Source organism: Clupea harengus, chromosome 8 (assembly GCF_900700415.2).
Source record: "Clupea harengus chromosome 8, Ch_v2.0.2, whole genome shotgun sequence".
NCBI classification, from domain to species: Eukaryota; Metazoa; Chordata; class Actinopteri; order Clupeiformes; family Clupeidae; genus Clupea; species Clupea harengus.
This window is the reverse complement of record NC_045159.1, coordinates 27,395,026-27,401,754: the sequence shown is the minus strand read 5'-3', so window position 1 is coordinate 27,401,754 and position 6,729 is coordinate 27,395,026. Positions and strand designations below refer to the sequence as shown.

The 6,729-nt window shown below is 42.0% G+C and overlaps 1 long non-coding RNA gene across 2 annotated transcripts; it reads right to left on the bottom strand.

Annotated features, from left to right (window-relative positions):
- Nucleotides 1–702: 702 nt before the first annotated feature.
- Nucleotides 703–4,467, bottom strand: LOC116221378. Of its 2 annotated transcripts, none has more exons than XR_004164092.2 (3): nt 3,965–4,467; nt 3,606–3,724; nt 703–782 (listed from the first exon to the last, which is right to left on the bottom strand). It is a non-coding gene; the product is annotated as an uncharacterized LOC116221378 (long non-coding RNA). The 2 variants fall into 2 exon arrangements; XR_004164091.1 differs by lacking the exon at nt 703–782 and adding an exon at nt 2,166–2,381 and having other exon boundaries at nt 3,965–4,462.
- Between the last annotated feature and the right edge of the window lie 2,262 nt (nt 4,468–6,729).

Genomic DNA, 6,729 nt, shown 5'->3' with positions numbered 1-6,729 from the left:
TACTTAAGTACTAAACTTCAGTACTTCCTCCACCACTGCTCTCACCACAGGAGCAGATAGGAAACATGCAGGGAGAAGATAATCTGTGGGTGACCTGTAGGTGTTTCAGTATCTGAACACTCAACTAGACAGTTGAGTGGGCAACTAAAGGGACATTTCTAAGACTGGAACCCAGACTCATACTGTGCCAATATAAGGCATTTCAAGCGCTAAACAGAACGCCGATGCCCCTGTACTGCCACCTGCTGTTTTGGTATCTAGACATTTGAACTCGTACAAGAGGAATAACAGTGTCAAGTCACATGATCCAGATATGACATGAATTGAAAGGTGTTTTGTATTTGTAAAGCATTGCATGCACATTTGCAAGTTGTGGGGCATATATATATAAAACACATTCCGTTAACAAGTTGTGAGGGTATTGGTTACACATTCAGTTTGTGACAATGGCAACACCATGTAAAATCTAAAAAAAAAAAAAAAAAAATCCTCAGAGGTAATTTTCTGGCTTCACAATAGCCTCGAGTTGATAAATTAGTCAAGTTTATTTGAAACCAACAGTAAGCTTGTTTGGCTAACAAATACGAAAATTGAGAATTGTTTTGTTGAACACTCAAGTAAAGGCACCAGAACCATTTCAAGCCAGTTTTGGATGAATCTGGTACTAATCTTCTCTTCAAATAAACTGACAAGGCAATGACCAGCTGCTTAAAACAATTGTATTTATTGCCACAAAGTTGCATATTGAGGGTTGCTTCCACATCCTGGTGACCACATGGTTCCTGGTATAAAAGAAAAACACAAATTCAGAAAACTGAAGTCTCCTCTTAATTGCTCTTGGTCTGGAGACATTTATTAAAAGGAAATGTAGCCAGCATGTCATGTGGGACTAACGGGCGTGTTCCCCTTCTGTGAGAACACCCGAGTCCAAGATTTGGTCTTGGCCTTCGGTTGGTCGAGATCAGAGGGATAAAGGAACTTGACAAAAAAAGGTTTGAGGGGTTCATTGTAGTTAGAAATCTCCTGCAGACTCTAATTTTCTGTGAGGGCAGACGGTTGGGAGTTCTGATGGAGTGGTCGTTGGAGCAGCAGTGGATGCTGGAGCCTTAGCTGGAATGGGTGGTGGGAAATTTACTGGCGGCATTTACTGGCATGAAAGGGTTTCTGTATCCGGGGTACATGAAGTAAGAGTGCATCAATTCTTGCTGCTGCTGCTGCTGCTGCTGCTGTTTCAACTGTTGCTGCTGCTGCTGCTGATGCTGATGCTGCTGATGATGCTGCTGATGATGCTGCTGATGATGCTGCTGCTGCTGCTGCTGCTGCTGCAACTGCTGCTGCTGTTGATCTTGTGGGGGAAGCTTAGAGGCAGTGGATGAAGTTGCTTCTGTAGTTGGAGCTTCAGTAGTTTGGTAGGGAGCCATCACTGGCATGAAAGGGTTAGAGTACCCTGGGTACACAAAGTCAGAGTGCATCAACTGTTGCTGCTGATCTTGTGGGGGAAGCTTAGAGGCAGTGGATGAAGTTGCTTCTGTGGTAGTGGGAGCTGCAGTAGTTTGAGGGGGAGCCTTCACTGGCATGAAAGGGTTTCTGTATCCAGGGTACACAAAGTCAGAGTGCATCAACTGTTGCTGCTGATCTTGTGGGGGAAGCTTAGAGGAAGTGGATGAAGTTGCTTCTGTGGTAGTTGGCGCTTCAGTAGTGGGAGCTGCAGCAGTTTGAGGGGGAGCCTTTACTGGCATGAAAGGGTTTCTGTATCCGGGGTACATAAAGTAAGAGTGCATCAATTCTTGCTGCTGCTGCTGCTGCTGCTTCAACTGTTGCTGCTGCTGCAACTGTTGCTGCTGCTGTTGATCTTGTGGGGGAAGCTTAGAGGAAGTGGATGAAGTTGCTTCTGTGGTAGTTGGCGCTTCAGTAGTGGGAGCTGCAGCAGTTTGAGGGGGAGCCTTTACTGGCATGAAAGGGTTTCTGTATCCGGGGTACATAAAGTAAGAGTGCATCAATTCTTGCTGCTGCTGCTGCTGCTGCTTCAACTGTTGCTGTTGCTGCTGCTGCTGCTGCTGCTTCAACTGTTGCTGCTGCTGCTGCTGCTGCTGCTGCTGCTGCTGCTGCTGCTGCTGCTGCTGCTGCTGCTTCTGATGCTGATGCTGCTTCTGATGCTGCTTCTGATGCTGATGCTGTTGATCTTGTGGGGGAAGCTTAGAGGCAGTGGATCCTGGGTTTTGCATCCTGGGTTGTATCCCAGTAGATGGAGCTTCAGTAGTGGGAGCTGATGGATGGATAAGTGGTCGATCCATAGGAGATTGAGAGGCTTGGGTTGACATAGGGCAAGAAAGGGTTACTGGATTACCTTGCCATAACATCTGGAGCAAATGGTTGCCACCCTGGAGGGAGAATAAATAAATACCATTAAAAAAATAAGTCATGCCCAGTTTTTAAAACAACTACACACAACAACGAAGTCCTACATGAGTTGGAATGCTAAAGATTAACTTCAGGGTCTTTTTGGCATCATCTCCTGGACCAATTCTGGTTCAGAAGCCATGTACACCCAGTGGGCATGTACATGCACACAACAGGCTATATGTAAGGCACTGAGTGTGATGGTTGGCTGATCTCGCCATCATATATAACCCCCCCCCCCATTACAATTATAATGAACACACACCAAAACACTGTAGTACGGTGCCTCCACCCCTGTGGTTTGTTTCCAACAAATTAGCCAAGTGAATAGGCTACTGCGATCAATTTACAAAAAGGTTAGAGTCAAAAGGTAAGAGAACAGAGGTCAACATTAACCAGGCTACAGGAAAATGAGTTTACACCATGCACACAACAGTTAACACATCTTGGTCGAGGTAGAGCCTGTTAAGCAAAACACCTTATAATGGAATACAACTCGTGTCATAGGCCCAGAATGGGGCAGATGGCTAAGCATCCAGCAATTAAGTTAGTGAATGTGGCTTATTCTAAGACGGAAATCACCCACCTCATGCATGCAAAATACTGTGTTAAAGGCTAGCCTAGCACCAAACCTTCCTGCTTTTGTTCAAACATTAGCATCTCCTCTGAGGGGTCATTCACCAAAGTACAGGCTATAGATGCTAATGTTTGAAAAGCAGGAGGGCTTGGTGTTAGGCTAGCACTTATTCACTTATGATCCAAATCACAGAATGTAAAGAGAGATCAACAGTGTCTTAAAGTGACAGAACACCCTCAGGACATTTTAGAGTAGCCAAATCCAATTAATCACCTTCAATTGACTAATAAACTCCTATATAGCCTGTAAGACAATATATAGGGCCTTTGTTTCCATTTCAAGTAGCTTGCATGTTGTTGGGGTTTGGTTATTACATTTAAGAATTTTGTAAGCTACATTTTTAGTATGTGTGATATTTCATAATTTAATATTTAGGGCACCCCAATGGTCAGCAGCAGATCCAACAACAAGCTTACATGGATTATTATTATTATTCGTTTTTAAACTTCCATAGCTGGTAGAAAAAAATGCAAATGCATTATGGGTGCCATGAACGCATTTACTCAAACACCTTTTGTATTTAAGTCACTTTCTAGTGACTCCTATAATTAAAAATGACAACGCCTACCTGATTTATAACATCACGACCATCATAGGGGATGAGAAACACAAAGCCCAGTACGGTCCTGTACACAGAGTAGCCACAGTCCTGCGGCAGCTGGTTTAGCTTGAGCGGTGTTCCTCCTGCTGACAAAGACACCAAGTCCTCAGGTTCTCTCCCAGAGTTTACAATGACCCAACCCCACACACAAGGAAGGAACAGAAATGGTTAGTCTGCTGAATCTGGCAAGCCTTTGCATTAGTGTAGTCAGTGAGTAGCTGATAACAGCAAGGGCCTGGTGAGTTGTTGAAAATATATTTCAGCACCAAAAACGAGCAGTCGGCTGAAGCCCAATATTTTAAAACTATCCAATATAAGCCCTTTACCTCTGTCTAGCTGAAGTGAAGAGGATCCTGGGCCTTGTGCAGAGAACTTCATGAGGTCCTTAGTACATAACACAGTTGGTCGCATACTAGCCCAGGCTGCCTTAGAAGAACTGGAGTCATCAGTGACATCTTGTCCACCAACCAGCTCAGCAGCGTCGGCTTGGATGTTAAAGCCATCCTCATTTTTCACTGGGCCAAAATCAGAAATATCTCTGCCGAACATTATGGTACCCACTCGAACATCATCGGTTTTTTCCTCTCCGTGTCTCTCTTGTCTTCGCGTGATTTCGAGGCTTACACAGCATATTTGGCTACAACAAAGAAAGCCAAGACATAAAAGTAAAACAACATCGCTGTTTGGTTTAAGCCTCATTTTAGAATTTTCTTTCATAAACAGGGAGCTGCCCAAACGCTTGTCTCGCGGCCCTTTCAGTTGGGTATAAATACAAAGCGAGTTATTCCCAATTAACATAAATTGATGTCAGACCAACGATATCGCGTAACTCCTTGTCAGTTTATCAGACGCAGCTGGTCTTACTTACTTAAATACTCACCAATTTCATTGAGTTAACAGCTGAACAGGTCAAATTAGACGCCAGCCCAATGATAACTCAGTCACATCAACTATTCAATTAGTTTCACTGGATAATCTCAGGCGCTAAACGAGGCCTGTGTCATCAATAGACTTAACATGAATGGGCCTAGTTGTAGTAATTTCCCCATAAAGTAGGCTACGAACTGTGTGTGCTTATCTAAATCGTTCGGAAGTCCTTAGAGAACATGAGTCACACAGACACAGACGGACGGACAGACGGTCGATACTTTTTTTCACAGCCACAGCAGGCAGCAAGTGGTTCTGGGACAGAGGTGGCCCAGTGCTGGCGCTGATTTCAGACATCACAGGTCTGCAGTATTTACACCACATGTCAGTGGGTTCTGATCCAGACATCACAGGTCTGCAGTATCTACACCAGTGGTGGAATGTAACGAAGTATTTTTACTTCGTTACTGTACTTCAGTACATTTTTACGTATCTGTACTTTACTTAAGTAAAAATAATTGTAACGGATCCCCGTATATTTAGTGGCGTGAAACTTATTGCTGGTGAAATTACTCTTTTATTTTCTTCTTTCTTCTTTATACATTCAATAAACTGGCAAAATATCACCACCTTGTCACCACCGTAAGAGCTTTGGCTTCATACGGGTCCATTAAACCATTAAACTTTTCAAATATATGCATGTGCATCCATCCGTAACTAAAATTACCGTACTGACAAGTTCACATTAACGTATAACGAAATCTGCGATACCTTTTTACCTAGTCAAAATAAAAGTCCTAATTATCTATAAGAGATAAGGTGGCATAAACCTCAATCAATTCTTCAAACAATACATCATCATTTAGGCACACATTAAAGATCAATATGGCAAATCCAAAGCAGGCAATCAACTCAAAATAATAGCCCTTATATGGGGTTATTTACAATAATAGTGCATACTTTTTACTTTTACTCCATTACATTGTTTAGCTATTATCTATACTTTTACTCCGCTACATTTCTACAATATGTGTTGTTATTCGTTACATTTTATGAACACCGTTTCGCCAAAATGTTGCCTACACAAAACTATGGATTGCGTTGCTGTTTTGGAAGTTTAAACCAATCAGGTGGCTCTATCCAATGATATCAGCGTGCGCGTTTGGCAGCAGCACTAGAGGTAGCTTTGCATGTTATACCTGAACATTCAACAGACAGCCTGACTACTGCCTATTCAACATGGATCCAGAGTCGGCCTGAACTGAGCCCTCTGATATGAGCCACCCTTGGCCCTATTTAAAAGATATGTTCGAGTTCAAAGGCCCCAAGAATGACTCCTGGAGGTTTCAATGCGGTTCCTGTCTCCCTCAAACAAAAGGAGTTGCTAGCCTTCAATAATTCGCCCTCAAATTTAAAGTAGCATATCAAGGTAAGCAGAGTGATTGCTATGCTAAGTTGATGTCCCTGACTTTTGAATATTGATATATGTATTTAATTCGTTTACTGACATGATATTATAATGTTATCTAGCGAAATGCATGTTGACATACAGCAATAGCATCAAAAAACATGATTGTATCTTCATTATATATTTAACGTAGTGGTAAGATAAAGCTGGTAGGTTAGCTATGTCAAGCTAGCGTGCCTTGTTCTGTCCAGTCTTACAATTACATTTGTTTTTCATGTTCCATGTTTCCCTTTTTTACACGTTTACAATTAAATAAAAGATTTAAAGATATCACATGGTGTCTTTATTGGTTTGGCTTAATGGTATTAACTTTGCAAATAATCCCTGGTAGATAACTTGTCATCCGCAGAATTGTAAGATATAGTAGTGTGAACAGTATTACAGATGGTAGGCACAATAAGTACACCAACCTTTCCAATTAACAAATGTTGTTGCTTATAATTATTACTAGTAGTGACATCTGTAGAGGCATTTATTACCAGTAGCTATTTCTTTATCAAAATGGCACAGCCTAGACATTGAGAGACAACCCATTGCGTGAGTACTTTTACTTTTAATACTTAAAGTAAATTTAAAAGTAAGTCCTTTTTACTTTTACTTAAGTAGGATTGTTGATGTAGTACTTCTACTTTTACTTTTACTTTTATTTTCCTGGGTACTTGTACTTTTACTTAAGTACTAAACTTCAGTACCTCCTCCACCACTGGTCACGAGCGATAGAGATGGAGGAAGATGATAGTGTGGACTACCAACAAG